This window comes from Sminthopsis crassicaudata, chromosome 1 (assembly GCF_048593235.1).
Source record: "Sminthopsis crassicaudata isolate SCR6 chromosome 1, ASM4859323v1, whole genome shotgun sequence".
Lineage (NCBI taxonomy): Eukaryota > Metazoa > Chordata > Mammalia > Dasyuromorphia > Dasyuridae > Sminthopsis > Sminthopsis crassicaudata.
The window spans coordinates 178,047,286-178,067,171 of NC_133617.1; the positions used below are offsets into that span (position 1 = coordinate 178,047,286).

Genomic DNA, 19,886 nt, shown 5'->3' on the forward strand with positions numbered 1-19,886 from the left:
CTCCTTTCTGACCTTCTTTCCTTCCAGGTTACTTATAGAAAACTCCATTAACATAAACTGTTTACAAAAAATTGAGTGTCTTAAGAGGAAAGGACTAGCTTGGTCACATGCACATAAAGAATGAACTACCATAATCTTCTAGATTTTGAAACTTATTGTCAACACCTAATATAATTTGTGTACATTGCTTACTTTAAAAGCTTGGTGTTGGGGAATAAGAGGATCTTATATATATATAAGAAGAAGATCTGTCCAGGGATCCATTTCTAAAAGTTTATGCTTTTATTCAGAAGAAATATGCTGATTGTCTCAGAATGTGACAAGATTGTGGACCTAGTAGGTTGAGCTCCTTCTAACACTAGAAGGCTTTGATCTGATGTTAATTTAGGGAAGGTTTGAGTGGCAATTGGAGAATTTAGCTTTTGAGGTTATGTTAGTACTACTTAAATTTGATTTCTTTGCATTTTTTTTATTTTCATGTTAATATATGCAAACAATTCCCTTTTCAACCTTAGTAAGATCCTTGAGAATAGTTATCTTTTTCATTGTTTTTTAAAAACATAATCATTTTTATCAGATTTGAATATTACATAACTTTTTCAGCCATTTTTCAATGGATAGACACTCTTTATCAGGTGCTGTTTTTTTCCCAGTCTCTACAACATTTTTGTGTTTCCCCTTTTTTCTTTTTTCTCTTTTTGTCTATATAGACCTAGTAGTAGTACTATCTTTGAGTAAAAGGGTATATATTTTGGGGCATATATTTTCCAGATTGCTTTCTGGAATGTCTTAAGAAAGGTTTATAGGTGCATCAGTGATGAGGTAATGTGCCTGTTTTTCCACAGCCCTACCAAACATTTTTCATTTTTTATTTTTGTCAACTTGACCAATCTGATGGATGAGAGGTCAAACTTTAGCGGGTTGTTATACTTTTCACTTTTCTAATTATTAGCATTTTTTAAAAAGAGCATTCATAAAATGTGGTCATTGATAGTTTGAATATCTAACTCAAAGCTGCTTATTTATGATTTTTAAGTATTTATCAAGTGACAAAGTGTCTTATTTATTCTTTTAAATTTTGATGTTTTCCAAAGAAATTTTTATCAGAAATTTGCTGTAAAGATTCCCTCCTCCCACGCCCCCGTTTTCCTCTTCCTCTTCTAATTTAAGATAGCTTTGTTTTGTTTATGTGAAAATGTTTTAATTTTATATAATTAGAATTATTCATTTTCCCTTCTGAGATAATTCTCTTCCTCTTGTTTACTCACAAAATCTTTATAATCTAAAAAGTAATTTTATTCTGATTTGTTTGGGATGTTACTTACTCTTCATATTTTAGGTCATCTACCCATTTGGGATTGATTTTTATTCACATTGTCAGATGTTTAGTACCTGGTTTCTGCCAGTCTGCTTTGTAGTTTTTTAAAAACCCTTTGGTTGATAGATAATTGTTTTTGGAAACTGGGGTGACAATTATCAGATAAATATACCTGGGAAAGTTTGAGGTATGTTTTGGTTCAAATTGGGAAAAATAATATTCACATGTATTGAAGTTCATAATTATTTTCTCTTGCCTTGCTCTTTCCCCCCTTTTCTTTTTTGCAATGTCAAAAACCACTAGAGTCACCTCGAATTGATCTAAATACATTATGAAAGAGAAAGCATTGAACCCAGTTAATTCTGGCTCTAATCTTCATGTTTTTTTTATATTATTAGCTCATTATAAACTTTATATGTAATAACTATTATCTTATTGAAATTTTCACAAGCTACTAATTTCAGAGTTCTACATTTGGAACTACTCATTTGATTGCCATATTTTGTTCCACAGTTTGATATAGTATGAAAGAAGATGACAGGTGCCATCAATGTAAGGTTAAGTGGTAGCCAGGACATTTTGTAGCAGCTAAGATATTTCTATTCTCTATTTATTTTTTTTTTTGAATAAATTTTAGGATAGGAAACCATTATCCTCTTCCACTCTTCACACACCTTTCCAAAAGTATGGGGATAAAGATTACTTACAGGAATAAGCCTATATGATATTCAAATTCTAACTTTATTTTAATGATCAATCGTAAATTTTAATGAATCTTCAGTTTTATAATTGAATTTTCTCTTCTAAAAAGTACAATTATGAGAGATAGCATGGTTTAATGTTTTAATGGATAAAATAATGGATTTCAAACCAATGGGCCTGAGCTTATCTTTTCTCTGCCCTTTAATACCTTTGTATTATTTGGTTTAACCTGTCTGGATTTTAGTGTAACCCATATTAAAATGAGGTGGTTGTTTTCTAAAGGCATTTAAATTCTATACCTTTGTAGTCTTGTGAGATGCAGCATTTTGGAATTCTATATGACTTTTGTACTAAGTTTGGTGGTGATATTTGTTGTGTACATAAAGATTAGTTTTTTAAAAAATAACTTTTTATTTCCAAAGATATGCCAAAGATAAGTTTTTAATATTCAACTTTCCAAAACTTTTTTTGTCCCCTCCCCCCCCACCACCATACATAGGTTAAACATATGCAATTCTTCTAAACACATCCATATTCAGTCCTCTAAAGTTCTCTCTCTCTATGCAGATGGCTCTTTTCATTACAACTCTATTGGAATTCTTTAAATCCCCTCATATAATCTTGTTATTGTGTACAGTGTTCTTTATGTTCTACTCACTTCACTCAGCATCAATTCATGTGAATTTTTCCAGTTTTTTTTTTATCAGCCTGCTTTTCAGTAAATAAAGTATTTAAAAAATCTAAGGTCCTGTTTTCAACAATTGTTTGTCTATTTGACACATACATGAAGAGCTATACAGAATTATACATGCTTGTTGTCAAAAGTAAGGTATGGCCTGGAGCCTGAGAACTAGTAGAGATGGAATTGTCTGCATAAGCGTCTTAGGGTAAAAATCCGATCCCTGGCATTTCCCTTCTTTTCTGCAAATTTTCTTAACCTTCCCTTTCACAGTGATCCATATTTTATTGTAAAAAAGGTAACAAGGTATGAGAGCACATCTGCTGTGACATGAGTCAGAGGCCTCTATCTCAAATACCAGATTTACCCTTATTACCCATGTTGCTTTGGAAGCCAGAGATTTTGTGGGTGTTTTCTTCTACAAAATGAGGGCTTTTCTACCTTCCCATGAGCTACATGTTGGGGTGGAGAGAATTTTTATATTCATTTAAGAAGATATGCTAAAGCTCACATCACCCATGTTGTCTAATTTATAAACTGCCCACTTTATTTGCTCCTAGTTCTAATTCTAGGGACTATTTTCTCTCACTTTTGAAACCTTTGGGCATATGATGTTTCAGTATCAACATTTTTTTTTTTCTGTGTCCTAACTCTTTATGACCTCATTTATGATTTTATTGGCAGCTTTGCCATTTCTTTCTCCTGCTTATTTCAAAAATGAGGAAACAGGCAAATAGACTTAAATGACTTGTCCAGGGTCATTCAACTGTTAAATGTCTGAGGCTGCATTTGATTAGGATGAGTCTTCTGATTGTGCTTGTAGCTCCTTGCACGATTACATAATTATTCCACTAGTAAAGCTGGGAGAAGATGCTTGTTGAATATGGAAGCTGGAAGACTCAGTTCTATCAAGGTCATTTATTAGATGTGAGACCTGAAGCAAATCATCTCACCTATCTCAGTCTTAGTTTCCCCATTTGTCAAATTGGCATAAAGATAGTATCTATGCCCCCTTTACCCTCTTGTTGTAAGAAATAAGTGAGATAATATTTTAGAAAGCTCTTTACAAATTTTGAAATGATTTTTAAATTCTAGCTTTTGCTATTTAGCCCCTTAAGCACAATAACTCTTCTGATATTTTACTCTTGTTTTGTATATTGGATATCAGAGTTTTGTTGAATACATAAGAAGGAGTAGAAGCCAAATCCTGTAAAATTTTTTTCTACATTTTGTCAGAATTTTAGAATGTCTTTGCCCAGTGGTGTTTTTGTATGGTTCTTTAAAGAACTAATAGAAATATAAAAATATGTAAAAAACATATAAAAATATAAAAATCACTCCTTAATCATGTGTGTGTGTTTTTTTTTTTTTTTTTTTTTTTTTTTTTAAGACACCTTAATTGGAGTTTCTCTAAATTGGAACCATGATGCAATGAGTAACGGCTGTTATGAAAAGGACAAAGGTATCCTCAGAGGCACTGTGCTACTGATAACTGAATATGTGCTTCCTCATAAAGAAAATAAATGCATGTCTATGTGAGAGAGAAACATTGTATTATTGATTGTGTTGTGATGATGATGATGATGATGTGTATGTGTACATATAAATTCCACATGCCCACATCCCCACAATTGAAATAATAAATTGAAAACACAAGTGGGTATATGAAAAAAAAGCAGAATTTGATTCTTTTCCAGTCATAGATGGATCATTATGAAATAACCCTTGAAAGAAGAGGTATGGTAGCCACTAGTTTCTTGTCTTTGCAGATAGGCAGGACTTAGCTGTGCACATGAACAGAAAGTGAGGTAACTGTGGTTTTAATTTGCCAATGTCTGGCAGTCGACATTGTTTCTACCCAAATTTGTCATCTCTTTCCCTCTAGCATTTGAACTCAGGATACTTTTTTATTTTTATTTTTTGGAACTTTGATGCTTCAATTTTTACATGCTAAAATGTAAACCAAAAAAGGTTTAGATCTTCTGAAAAGTTGAGGGTGAGCTTTTTTTTTGGGGGGGGCAGTCAAATTTCTTTTGATATTAACAAAGAAAAACATTAGGCCTTTGATGCTGCTCTCCCAAGTATGCCTAAAGGGGTTTAATCCTATTCAATATGTTGATTCTTAAATGTAAAGGTTTTCTTTTTAAAGGAAGTGGGCAGCCCTAATTGAATACTCTGTAATGTGAAAGCCTAGGAGTTCTTTTTAGCTCTCAGTGGTTACAGGTGATCCTTCAACTTCTTACTCCATTTTACTTTATTCCTTTCTTTTATCTAATTGTTTAAACTATTCAATGACTAGGAACAATTAAATTTATTCAATCTAGGAACAAATTCCTAGATTTCAAAACAAGGTTGTTCAAGAATAATTAGCTTTTTTGTTTTGTCAACTACCTTATAAGTAATTAGACTTGGAATTGGATATCATCACATCTTTAGGGTTTGTGATAGCTGACAAGATTTGTAGAGGGCCTGGACTTTGGAGAAGTATACTTGAAACAAGGATACTTAACACAAGGTGTTAACTCAGTGGAATTGATGAGATGATTAGAATGATGATGTAATGGTTCACACATATGTAGTATGCAGAAATGATGTAACCATACCAAGGTATTTAAATACTTGAGAAGACTAGAAATGAGACATTCCATCTTCTACCATCCTCCTGGTGGTTTTCATTCCTGCTTCACTCCTCCAGTAAAACCAAGGCTTGTTCTGAGATCCTCCAGAAAGGTAGTCTAGATATTACATTTTGGTGTACAACATGGGGCAGTGAAAGCAGCACACTACATTTTGAGGCTCTGGAAGTAAGAACCTACACTCAGCAGCTCAACTGGCTTGTAAGTTCAGTGAATACGACCTGGTGGGTAAGCCTAGCGACTTTCGTCTTTCAGCTGAAATGGGGCAAATACTAAAAGCCCTTCTCTCACACACACCCTTTCCCCCCCTCTCCCCCTCAAGGGAAGTGCGTAAAAAGCATAGTAAGGTTAATAAAGAAGCAATGTTTGTTAGTAACTTGGGAGCAGATCACTGGACTGTTAGAAATATTAGAGTGCAAGGCTTCTTGGTTCTCCAAGGAAGAAGTAGTCAGATAAGTGGAAACTAGTGGGAGAGAGCAACTATTTGAATATTACGCAGATAATGGTCCTGAATCAATTCTTGAGGAAACATACTACATATACAACATAATACAATTGGCTTTAAGGAATCCCACAAGTTTTAAAATAAGGAAAAAGAAGAAAGAGCAGGAGGGAGATGGTACTGACAAAGCAGTTGAAAAGCATGAAGAATTTGACAAGAAAGGAGTTTAGTACAATGCCAATGAAATTAAAGAGTGTGGTGCCTGTCAGCACAAGCCCTTAGGGCATTACCCATCTCTTGACTGTCCTACCTCAATTTCTCTGGGTGAATGGGGGGAGGGGAGGGAAAGGCAGTAACACAATCAGCACCACCCATGCAACAGCTTGGTCTACCCCCTATGATATGATCACAAAAGACACTAGTTAACGCTAAAGAGGAAGGACAGGATACATCTGATTTGGGAATTGAAATGTATTCTGTGATAGAAGAGTTTGACTCTTCTGGTAAAGAAACTCTTTAGAAATTGTCAAAGGTCTGAAAAAGACTTGTACTCTTTATGGATCTACATTGTCTTAAGAATTTGGCTTTTGAAATTTTAACCCTAATCGTTGGAAATCTATAGCAAGGACATGTTTAGATCCTGTACAAAACTTGTTCTGACTTTCTGAGTAAAGTGAACTCTGTAGAATACAAGCCCAATGAAATAGGCAACCTGAAGTTAATATACCAGTCACCTTTGAACAAATAGCAGGTTTAGGTCTTTATGCAGGCCAATTACCCTTTCACAGCATATGTGCAAATTGTTTCTGCTGTTATCAAAGCATGGGACACTCTCCCAGGAAGACAAGCTAGAGGGGAAGCCTTCATGAAAATAGAGCAATGTCCAAATGAACCCTTTGCTGATTTTGTGGGATATCTGCAGACAGTTGTCTTACGAATGATTGGAGAAAATTCAGCAATGGTAATAATGATCAAACAACTTGCTAAGAAAAATGCTAATGAGGTTTGTAGAAGAATTGTTCTGGGAAAGATGATAAGATGCTGTGCCATAGTGGGCACAAATGCCATTTATTCCCATGCTATGATACAGAACATGGGAAGACGGGGTCACTTTTGGCAAGGGACTTCCAGAGAGACTCGTCAGTACTTTCAGTGTGGTAAAGTAGGGCATCTGAAAGTAGACATAAAGACAGAGTGAGAAAACAGGGTGGGAGAACAAGACCCAAAACCCCATGTCCAGAATCCATTGGGCATCAGAATGTAGACTGGTTCAGGGAAACAGGATGGAGGGGCCCAGCACCAGGGCCCAAAACAAATATTTGGGCATGATGGCAGCCAATGCTATAACCAGAGAGCCTTTAGAAGTTCAGTACTCAGACATGACCAATCAGCAAGGAAGCAACCTGATGGGGGAAAGGGATTGCAATTAAGGAGCAATGAAGAGAGTGCCTTTATATGCTTTGCTTGAGGAAATGTGTCATGTGGGACACAGAGCCAGCATTGAGACCAGGAGGACTTCATTCAAGACCTACCTTCAAAATATACTTGCCCCTTATCAAGTTGTTTAATCTCTGAGCACTCTAGGCAACTTCCTAATACTTGTTGTAGAGAAGGTTCTAGCCTGCACTAATAAAAGAAGTTTCTTTACTTGACTCTCTTTATTTTATATTTTATAATATATATTATATAATTTTATATTTTATAATATAACATATATAATATAATATATATTATATTTTATATTTTATAATATATATTATATAATAATTTTATATTTATTTTGATTCTCTTTAATTGACTCTCTTTATACTATTAACTTCTTGATTTTTGACAAAGATGCACTGGCTCCGGCAGACAGGTTTTATAACCCACAGTGTCCAGTGCGAGCAGCTTCACTGTCTTTAGATAATTGCCGGGTTATGTGGAGAGACCCAGAAAGTGGTAAATGGAAGGGACCAGATAGGTTAACTGCTTGGAGGAGAGGGTTTGCTTGTATCTCCACAGATGGAGAAGGAATCACATGGGTGCCAACGAGTCGTTTTTGCCTTGTATGTTAGAGAGAGAGGGAGGAGAAGAACCTTGAAACTTCTGCTGGTTCCATTTCTGACTATTTGTACCAATGAACAGCAAAAATTGTTAATGAGACTTCAAACTCTTCAGGGAATCCAATGATTCCCTGACACATGGACTTCATGAAGTAATGGATAATAGATTGGCTTTGGACTATCTCTGTCTGCTGATAGAGGCGTATGTGTGATTGTTGTTTACATACTTTCCTTCCAGACTTATGGATATGTATAATTCTTCATGTTGATTCATGTTTGTTACATCACTGCTAGCCTTTGCTATGTGCTTGTGTAATACCTCCCATGCTGATGGATTTATGTGTATCTGTTTTAAGTAAGACCCTTCAGAACAGAAGATACCTGCTAACAATATCTGGTTTGGTGTTCTCACCTTCCTGAGAAGTCAGGGAGGGCATGATCACCTCCTTTTTGATGCTTTCACCTGTGTTCTAAAACAAAAAAGAAAGTTTCAGATGTACAAGGTGGAACTCTGGAATAGTATACTTGAAACAAGGTGGCAACTCAGTGTGATTGATGAGATGATGGTTCTCTAGTTCACATATACTTAGTACTTAGCATGGTGATATAATGGTTCTCTAGTTCACACATAAACACTGTGCTATAATGATGTAATCATACCAAGGTATATATATAAAAGGCTGATGTTACTCTTACTAAGCGCTAATGAGATAATGAGATATTAGGTCCATGTTTTCTTTTCTCCTTTTCTCTCCCTCCCTGAGAAAACCATTTGATATTGATTATATATGTACAAAATATTTCCATGGTAGCTCTGTTAAAATCCCCAGTATAATAAAGTGTTTTTTTTTAAAGTGTGTTTTTATCTACATTTAGAATCTACCCGATCTTTTCGAGGTGGATAGCATTTTTCTAAATAAGTCATTTGGAATTGTTTTGGATCACTGTTGAGAAGAGCCAAGTCTGTCATAGTTGATCATCTGGATCACCTCATGTATTCTACTTTAGTCATTTGAAAATACTCTTCAATCTGGAAAGACTTACATGAACAGATGCAAAAATGAAGTTGTCAGTACCAAGAGAACAGAGTACAGAGTAAAAACAACAGTACACAAGATGGATCAACAAAGGACCATGCCTAGATCATGATCCTCTATTAAGGACCCCTGTTCCATTTTGTATAAACCCATTATTTAATGTGGTGCAGTGGAAAAGAAGGGAGAAGGTATTGCCTAAAGATTTCTTCGATTTTTTTTTTCCCCCCACTTTTGTGCCATAAATTAAATTACCCTGAAACTTAATTTACTTCTTCAGTTAAATAGTAGTGGTGCTCATGACAGTGATGTTAGATAAATGGGTTAATCCTTATAAGTTTATGTATATATATATCATCTTTCAGATCTTGTGAGTTATATCCACCACAACCACTTTTATATATAGATAGACACACAAAAATGTACTAATTATTAAAATTTTATATGTATACATGACTTGTAAAATGATGTATTGTACACTCAATTGCATGATATCCAAATTGTATCCCACCTTCCCCATATTATGGAAGTTTTCAAAGAGAAAAACTCCACAAAAAGGAAAGTTTGTATACACACACATACATATAAACAATTTTGTGTGTTTGTGAATCATTTCTGACAATTGTAATAAAAAAAAAAAACATACAGTTCCTCTGTATGGCTTTCCCTTTCTTCTCCTCCCCCCTCCCATCCTCCTTCCTGCTCCCCTTTTTGCTACAGAGATACAGAGGTAGTGAAAAAGAGAAACAGTCATTGAGACAGGAAATGTGACCACTGGCTGCACTTTAGCAGTCACATTTTTCCATGACCCACACATTTCATTCAGCTTCCCTATTCATTTAAAAGCATACTCTGGTACTTTAAAATATTGAATGGAGGGAAATAATGCCCCGGGCAAAAAAAGTTGTAAAATGAATAGAGGCATTAGTAGACTAATATCTAACAGTAAATCTGACTCAGAAGTAGAATCTTTGAAAATGTGATTTCTTCTCTCCCCCTTCCTCCTATCTCCTTGCACATTCTCTGATATGGGTATCTTGATATTAATGTGTCTTTCAGGATTTCAGGGTGGATTATGCAGATATTTATCTGTAGACAAGATACCTCAGGTCATGATGGTAGCTCCTGGGTTTTGTTTTGTTTTGTTTTGTTTTTGTTTCTTTTTTTTAAACTTGTATTAACAGAAATTTCTATTAGTGATATATATATATATATATATATATATATATATATATTTAGTTTACAAACTAGTTTCCTTCTGAGTGGGTATTCATCAGTTGCGGAATGGTAGTATTTTTGTTCTATTAGAAACAATCATCAGAATGATTTCAGAAAGGCCTGAAGAGCCTTACATGAACTAATGGTAAGCGAAATGTGTAGAACCAAGAGAACATTGTACAAGATTGTGTGATGATCAATTTTGATGGATTTGGCTTTTTTTTTTTTTTTTTTTTTTTTTTTAAACAGTGAGGTAATTCAGGCCAATTCCAATATATTTGTAATAGAACTGTTTGTATCCAGAGAAAGGATGTTGAATCACAATATAGTATATTCACCAGTTTTGTTGTTTGCTTGCTTGTTTTTGTTTGTTTGCTTTTTCACTCTCATTTTTTTTCCTTTGATCTGATTTTTCTTGTGCAGTATGAAAAATGTAGAAATACATTTAGAAGAATTGCATATTTTTAACTTAATGGATTACTTGCTATCTGGTGGGGGAGAAAAATCTGGAACACAAGGTTTTTCAAGGGTAAATGTAGAAAACTATCTTTGCATGTATTTTGAAAAAAAAAAACTATTATAAAAACCATTAAAAAGAAAAAATACAAACACCCAAAGTAGTTTTTCTCATAGTTATTTGTGAGACAGATAGTGTTCTCATTTTACAGATGATAGAAGTCAAGTCTTATAGATGAATAAGAATTTTAGAGCTTGAAAGGACTATCTAATCATCTTGTCCCTCTTATTTTTCAGAGTAGGAAGTCTAAGATCTTAAAAGATTCCATAGTACCTGAAGTCACACAGAAAGTAACTAGTAGGTCATACTCTTGATTCCACTTGCAAGTGCTCTTTGATGTAATGACTTGCTCAGAATAAATACATGATCAGTGTCAAAACTGATATTCACATTCAGATCTCTTCAGTCTCCTATCCTGTGATATTTCCAGAGACAACTGTTTTCTAGAAGTGCTAGTCAAAAAACAGATGATCCCTTTAATCACTGTCCCCACTTCCTGCATTCTCCCCACCCCCACTTCATTAAATAGAATAAATTATCACCATAATTTAAAAGTTTCAGTTGAAATACTCATGTAGAATGTGAAATGTTTGCCTTTGTATAACTTTCATTTCTAAGCATCATGAAAATATTTTAAACTCTACCTTCTTAGTCTTAGGGGATTAATGGAACAGGATGGAAATGAATTTCCCTCATCTTTTTTGGTGTTTTCTTTTAGCTTTTTGCTCAAAGGTTATTTTTCTTTTTAAAGATATTGTATTGATATTTTTGTTTTATATCACCTAAATTTACAACTTTGCTTAGAGAGCCATACATCCAAAAAAGAATTTTCTTAAAAGAGTAGAAGAGGAAGAAGAGAACTCCTTGGGAAATAACTTTAGTGGAGCAATCTACATAGAGAGGACTGTGGGAACTGAGTGTGGATCATAATATAACATTCTCATTCTTTTTGTCGTTCGCTTACATTTTGTTTTCTTATTTATTTTCTTTCCTTTTTGATCTGATTTTTCTTGAGCAGTAAGATAGTTTTTTATAAATATGTTTACATATATTGAATTAAAATTCTAAGATGTATAACAGATTGGGTTGCTTGCCATCTAGGGGATGGGTGTGGGGATAAGGAGGGGAAATTTCAAGCACAAGGCTATGCAAGGGTCAGTGTTGAAAAACTATCAGTGCATATATTTTGAAAATAAAAAGCTTTAATAAAATTTTTTAAACAAAAAAAAAGAAAAACAGCTCAATGCATCAAAAGAATCTGACAATATTCTAGCCTTGTGAACGATGATCTCTTTAACTCAAGGAAAAGGAGTCTTCTCACTTGTGTTTTTTGGGCAACTTTTAGTTCTCTTACTTTATCTCCCTCCTTTGCCCCCCCCCTCCCCCCCAAAAAAAAAGATTGCCCTAACTTCCCCCTGTATGCCTCCTTCTTTTCTTCTTTGGGGCGAACCACCCCTACATATCACATTAAATTTTTTCTAAGGGAAAAAAAAAGGTGAAAAAGGGGGAAATCAACATAATTGATTATTGAAAATGTCTGGAAAACATGTCCAATAAACTCTATGATGGACCTCCTGTATCTGCAGAGGCATGAGAGGAAGGCATCTTCTCTCTTTTCTGCTGAACCATAGTTGTTCTGTGTGTGTGTGTGTGTGTGTGTGTGTGTGTGTGTGTGTGTGTGTGTGTGTGTGTGTTATTCTTACAGCAGCCCCAGGAAGTAGATACTTTTATTCCATTTTACTTATGGGAAAACTGAAGCACAGAAAGGTTAAATTTGCCTGTGGTCCCCCAGCTAGGAAGTGTGTAAGGCAGGATTTGAACTCAGGATTCCTCACTTCAAGTCTTGCGTCCTATGAACTTAACTACCCAGTAAAATAAAATGACAGTAATACTTTAGCATCCCTTTAATAGTTTTTTAAAGGGATGCTATAATACTGACAAATAATTTTTATAGTGCCTACTTGGTTGATTCAATGGTGAGAATGCTGGGCCTGGCATCAGGAAGACCTCAATTGAAATCTGGTCTCAGAAACTTAGGGCAAATCATTTAAGTTCAGGTTACTACTGGAGAAGGACATGGCAAACTGCTCGAGTATCTTTACCAAGAAAACCCCAACATGGGGCACCAAGGAGCAGGCTGCACTGAATCACAAAAAAACTGCTGGTACTATCTGTTTCTTTTTATTTTTTTCTTTCTTTCTTTCTTTTTTTTTTTCCTGATGATTTTTGATAATTCTTCTAGGCTTTGGTATGAACGGAAGGCGGCAAAAAGGGAGCTTAACTTGTGAGTGGTGGATTGTTGTTGTTGTTGTTGTTGTTGTTGTTTTTTTTTTTTTTTTTTTTTTTTTTATTTATTTATTTTTTTGTGAGTGGTGGATTATAAGTAATTCATTTATGGGCTGTGTGCATATGTGACTGTGCACTTGTGCTTCTTGGTCTGACCAGGACCTATATTTCTTAGATCAACTTGAAGGGTTGATAAGAGGTCTTTTCTTTGGAACTTTTATTTATTTTATTTTATTTTTCCCAGATGCCAACATGGTAAACAGATTTGCATTATTTTTTTTTCTCTCTGATGTTCCATCCAGTCAGAATTGCTAGCTGTTTATTTGATCTGCATTTGGGGGTGAGAGATAAGATATCAAGGGAGAATAGCCTCTAATTGCAGATTATGTTAATCATGTAAAAGTGTGCAGAAAGTACATTTCCAGCATAGGGGATAAGCCTGTTCAGAGATACAGGCCATCAGAAAAGGAATGTCCCATTTGGGGAATAGCAAGTAAGCCAGGTTAGATGAATCTTAGAATTTTAGGAGAGGTCAAATGTGTAATAAGGGTGGTATGGAAAGTTTAAACCAGGTTGTGGACGACTTTAAAGTATACAGAGGAGTCAGTAATAACTTGTAAAAAGACTGCTCCCTATGTCTGGAATAGACTTTACTTTGTTGAAACTCTTCTCGTCCTTGAAAATTTAGCTTAGGTGCTGTCTCTTTTGTGAAACCTTCTGTCTTTTCAATCTCTCATCTTCTCTTTTTTTGCCTTCTCTTAGTTTCTTATTATAGGAATGTAACCTCCTTGAGGAAAAAAGAGGTCTCTCATTTTAATCTTTTTATTCTAAAGCTTTAACATACAAACAAATCCCAATGAACTCTTTGAATTTAGAAGACCTAAATTTCTACTGTTACCACCATCTGACTACATGACTTTTGTCAAGCCACCTTAAGCTTCCACATTGCACTGTCCTTGGGATCCAAGTATATAATCTCTGAGAACAATTCCACTTATATTCCTTATTCATTACCTAACTCCAGTTTAATGGGCCTCTTTATCTCCTCGTTTTGGTATAAGATCTTTTATATTTTACTGGTAATACATGCCATTTTCCATTACTCCCTGTTTTTTCCTCCTGTATAGCAGTACTATTCTTAAGTTTCTGATGAAAACATTCATGTCCTTCCCATTTACTGTTCCCTTTACTGTTCATCCAGATCTCTCTTCTTTCTTCCAGCATCTCCCTCCATAATTTCTTTACCTCCCTTACTCCCTTCCTATTTCACTCATCTCAATCTTCTTCCCTCTCCAATTCATCCTCCACATTACTATCAAAATGCATATTCTAAAGCACAGGACTGACTTTTGTCACTTCTGCTTAGAAATTTTTACAAGTTATTTACTCCTCTGTATGACTTTAAAGTTGTCCACAACCTGGTTTAAACTTTTCATACCACCCTTATTACACATTTGACCTCTCCTAGAATTCTAAGATTCATCTAACCTGGCTTACTTGCTATTCCCCAAATGGGACATTCCTTTTTCTGATGGCCTATATCTCTGAACAGGATTATCCCCTATGCTGGAAATGTACTTTCTGCACACCTTTACATGATTAACATAATCTGCAATTAGAGGCTATTCTGCCTAGATATCTCTCACCCCCAAGTTGCTTGTTTATATTTTATATATCTATATGCATACATATTTGCATTTTGGTTTTGTTTATACCTGTCTTCCATTGTTGACTTTTAGCCCCTTGAGGGCAAGGACTGTGCCCTTTTTTGTTATTACATTGCAATGCTTAGCATGGTACCCATCCAGGTAGTAGATTTAAAATAAATTTTTCTTTTCGGTTGGTTACCTGGCCTCCAATTATAACCTCCTGTCATTTTATTTCCTTTTAGAAGGAACTTCATCTTTGAAACAATTTCATTACTGATGAGACCATGTTCATTCGTTCTTTTTAAATTTTTATTTCTGGTACTTTGTTACCTTGGAGATCAAATCCTGGAATTTCACTTCCACCTCTCATGCAAATTATGATCAAGCATTGCTTTGTGGTTTCCATGGAGATGGCTCAGCACCAGTTTTGCCCCTCCCTCTTATTTGCATTAGATCTCTTCATTTTCTTTGAACATGGTCTCTGTTTTTTAGTTTCTTCTATAGCCAGTCTTTCCTTGTTTTATTTGCCTTTCCCCTTTTGCCAAATAAACGGAAACATCCAATAAATCTCTCTGGTCCTTGATTTCACAGTAATTCCTATCCTTTCGACAATACCTGGCCCCATTGTTGTCATTGGAGAGGTTCATACATCTTATTTGTTGGGGAAAGAGACAATATTTTGCTGATTACTGACATTGAAACAAAAAGGAACCTCTGCATTGATCGTACCTGTGAGTAAGCAGACGTTACTGTCAGCACTGTGGCTCTCCTATTTGGGGGTAGTGGTTCACACCCAAACATGTGATGCTATTCCTGGTGGCAGGCTCAGTCTTGTTTTCCACAGCATTTCATCATTTGGTTGAGTATCTCTATTAAAAAGCATACACATTGTTTGGTTATGATAAAGGCCAAGAACACCCACTAATCCTTTTATTATTATTATTTTTTAATATGAGATTATTATTGGTAGAAACATGCCTGTGATTGGAGATTTGCTCTTTGCAGAAAGAACCTGGATATATAACACAACAAACAAATCAGATGCATTTGGGATGGATTTTAGTTGTCTTCTGCCCATGCTACCTCACAAGAGTTCAGAAGCCCTGCTTCAGGAAGGCTCTCTGTTTGAGTTTATTTATTAGGTAATTGGCTAATTGTGCTTAGGTATTTTCTGTCTTTGTTTTGTCCTAATTGATCAAATATATTCATTGAGTGCATTGTATCCACAAGGATGTGCTTGGAATGGACTTTGTATCAAGTCTCTGCAGACTCCTCTGTTAGGGGAGAAGATTGTCTTTCTTTGACTCTTGCTGTGTGAGAGACAGTCACTGGGTCACAAGGATTCATTATGGAGTATAAGTAAATCTGATGCATCTTATGTTTGATACCAAGTGTTCCTCCCCAGCTCGATCTTGATTATTTGGTAGATGTGGGACAACATGGGTCCTTGTGCTTACTTAGCCTTAGGAAGACTTTGGGCACTTAGTATCTTTGTGAATCTAGGCAAGCCCCATAAAGCCCTGTTTATTCCAAGTTTCCTCATCTGAAAAGTGTTTATAATCATAGTTTATAATCACAATATTTTTGTGATGCTCAAATGAAATTATATGTAATATACTTTACAACTTTTAAAACACTGTACAACTGGATAATAATAATGTGTAGTAAATTTTTTTATCCTCTATTTAATCCTATTGTGTCACCTTTCTAAAGCTGCGTCCAGTTAGTGTTCAAGACAATGTGTATTAATTTTAATAGTAATACATCAAAACATAATTAGTGGCAAAATATAAGGCATTTGAGAACTAAATATGTTTGATTTTTGCTAATCCTACATCTGAACATAAGTGTACATTTTAGCATCCTGCCCTGCTTTAGTTGAACCATATTATAGTAACTGTATCAAGAGTCATTGGATTTGGAATTAAGAGAATACCGATTAGAATTTTGACTGTATTATCTCAAACAATTCATTTGCCTTATCTGGGCCTTGATTTCTTCATAAAAGGAGTATATCAAAAACCTAATAATGAACCTGTGATGCTCTAATTTAATCTGGGCACATTAAAGAGTTTATTTAATTTTATCCTTTTTAGTATAATTTCAATTGCCTAAACCTCTTGTACCCTCCTCACTGAAAATAAAATAATCTAATCACAGAGCTGGCCTTCAAGTCTGTGTTTAGTATTCAAAGTCCTTTATTACCTGGGGTTCTCTAATGCTGTTCTAGTCTTCTTAAACCTTACTCCTTGTATAATTTGCACTTTTGACTCTGTGAATTGGCCTCCTTAAGGTTCCTCACAGTACACATTTCATTTTCTGATTCCGTATATTTTCCTGGCTTTCTCCTGTGCCTAAAATTCTTTTCTTCATTTTTGCTTTTGGTCATCCATGGCTTCCTTCAATTCAGCTAGCATTTAATTAGCACCTATTATATAATAGTCACTGTGCTAAGTACTGGGGTTTCAAAGAAAGATCCAAAAAACTCCTTATCTCAAGAAGTTCACAGTCTAAATGGGGGAGATAACATGCAAACAACTATGTACAAACACTATATAGATAGGATACTTTGGAAATGGTTCTTCTTCAAAGATAGTTGAGACTTAAAGAAATGCCTAAAGAAATCTGGGGAAAGTAGGAGGCATAGAGATGAGGAGAGAGAACATTATATACTTTGGAGACAGCCAGTGAAAATTCTTGTTTGTATATCCTTGTTTGCATAGCCTTAAACTACCTTCACCAGGCAACTAGGTCATCTTAGTTGCCTTATTGTAATGAACTGAGAGAGAGGTGATCTGGTCACATAGAGGACCTTTCTAATTCTTCTCTCCTGAGGGGGAGCTACCCTCTTATAACCTTATGATAGCTATAATTTTCTACTCTAATTCAAATTTAGTGAAACTATTTCAGCAGTGTACCTTGATTAGGGTATCTAAGAATTAAATATCACTCAAGTCTTAGCTTACTGCCATTTTACATTGTAAGGGAAGGTCATGCCTGAGCCAGCTCATATAGTCGATTGTTAAATTAGTAAAAGCTAATTAAACCAGAGCTTGATTATTTAGACTTACCAAGAGAGAATGTTAGTAATACTGATTAAACTTTTTTCTTAATACCTTTTTATTTTAAAAAATATATGCAAAGATAGTTTTCAACATTCACCCTTGTATTCCATATTTTTTCTCTCCTTTTCCCCACCCCTTCCTCATGTGCAATTCTTCTGTACATATTAACACACTTATCATGCTACGCAAGAAAATTCATATCAAATTGGGAAAAAAGATGAAAAAGAGAAAATAGCAAACAAAAAACGTGAACATACTATGTTGTGAGCCATACACAGTCCTAACAGTCCTTCCTTGTGAGTGCAGATGTTTTCATTACAAGACTATTATAACTGTCCTGAATGACTTGACTAGCTATGTTCCCCTAGGTAAGTCACTTAATGTTTACTTCAGTTTCCTCATTTGTAAGATGGCAGTTATAGCATCTATCTTCCAGAGTTGTTGAGATGATCAAATGAGATAATAGTTTCACAACATATAGCACTACACTCGGCACATAGGAACTGTTATCTAAATGTTAGATTTTTAAAAAACAATTATTATTAATCAGTTATTTGTTAAGCACCTGCTTGAAGCTGTCCCTGACTTTGGAATTTATGTTCCATTGATTTGACATTACATTCCTAAAAAGGAATTTTGTTCAGAAAGAATTCCATTGGAGGTTTCCTATAGTGAGCTTTATGTCTTGATAAGTTTAGTTTTTCATATCTCAAAGAAACATGCAGATTTGTCTTTGAATTCAAATACGGTTTAAAGAAAAGCACATAATATCAGTGGTGTCTATTTGACTGTCCTTTGTCAAGAAGCAAGGTATATTGCAAAGATGAGTATAAATAGAAAAAACGCATTCATTCCATGTTTCAATCCTAACAGAGAAATTATTGAAATTAGGGGGTTATGGTGTGCATGTTTGTATATACGTATATGTAAACACTAGGACTAATTTATGTAATTTTGTGTATAGCCAATGACGGAATTTGTTTTGCTTATCTATGCATATAATGCATATTTGCTAAAAGGAATTGTTTTTTCTTTGAATGGTAAGAGTTGGAGGGAAAGTAATAGATTTCTGGTAATTTTTTAAACATATTAAAGCGTAGTTTGGAGGTATTACCAGAGTTGAGCAGTGAATGCTCTTTAAGGTAAAGTTAATCAATTATTAGTTTTATTTGTTTTACTTTATTACAAGAGCATGTAATGTAAGTGTAATATATTTTTTTAAAGTACCAATAAAACTTAAAAAAAAAAAAGTAAATTGTACCTCTTTTATAAATGTCTGATTCCTCTTCATAGACTGTATGAATTAGATAGATACCATATACAAGTCCTCATCCAAAATTAATATTAAAATATTGCTAAGAAGAGCACTATTAAAAAAAAAAAAAGAGATGTGAAAGGGGGTGCTTTTTAATAGTATTCTACTCCTTGCTTAAGATAGTAAGAAGGCAGGATATGTACAATTATATTTTTCAATTCAAAAATATATTTTTCCCTCCCCTTTCTCCAAAATAAAGTTAAAAAGAAACACACACACACCTCTCTCTCTCTCTCTCTCTCTCTCTCTCTCTCTCTCTCTCTCTCTCTCTCTCTCTCTCTCTCTCTCTCTCTATATATATATATATATATATATATATATATATGTATACGAAATATGCATAGTCAGTAATAACAAACTATTACACTTTCCATGTCCAAAAAATGTTTTATTCTGTATCCAGAATCAGAAAGTGAGTAGCATGGTTTATTCTTGGTTTTCTGGAAAGGTGAATGTTTGTTGCATTGATCGGAATTCTTAAGTTTGTCAGAGTTCTGTGTCTTTACTAAGTTGTTATTACTGTCTGGGTTCACTCTGCATCAGTTTCTTACATCATTTATATCATTATATTAATATGCCTAATGTTAAGGGACAGGTCAATTCTCCGTGAACCTCCACAGCTCTGGATCATAACATCTGAAGGAGCTGCAGGATAGCCTTTGCTGGCACAGGTGTTGGTTAGGGAGTAGGAAAATAAATTGGAGACAGAGGGAAGGGGAGAGAGGTCAGACAACGCAAAGGCCTCTCAGTGGAGAGGTCAGAGAACAGCAATTGTCTCTCACTCTCCTTGAATTATCATCATCATCATCATGATACACTCACAAGAGGAGATCCATTCTGCGTTGGGTCTTCAGCAGCCACCGTCAGGTGGTTCCTGTGTATTCCAACAGCTCTTCCATGAAAAAAATCCTTCATTTCTTCTCTAATTCATTGGTGACCTCTTGGTTTCAAGTTCTTATTATGAAAAGAGTGGCTATTAA

At 34.8% G+C, this 19,886-nt stretch overlaps 1 protein-coding gene across 3 annotated transcripts in view; it reads left to right on the top strand.

Moving 5' to 3' along the window:
• The window catches only part of JARID2 (jumonji and AT-rich interaction domain containing 2), a 297,444-nt gene that overhangs the window by 171,259 nt on the left and 106,299 nt on the right, over window positions 1–19,886 (top strand). The gene's annotated exons all lie outside the window — the stretch shown is intronic.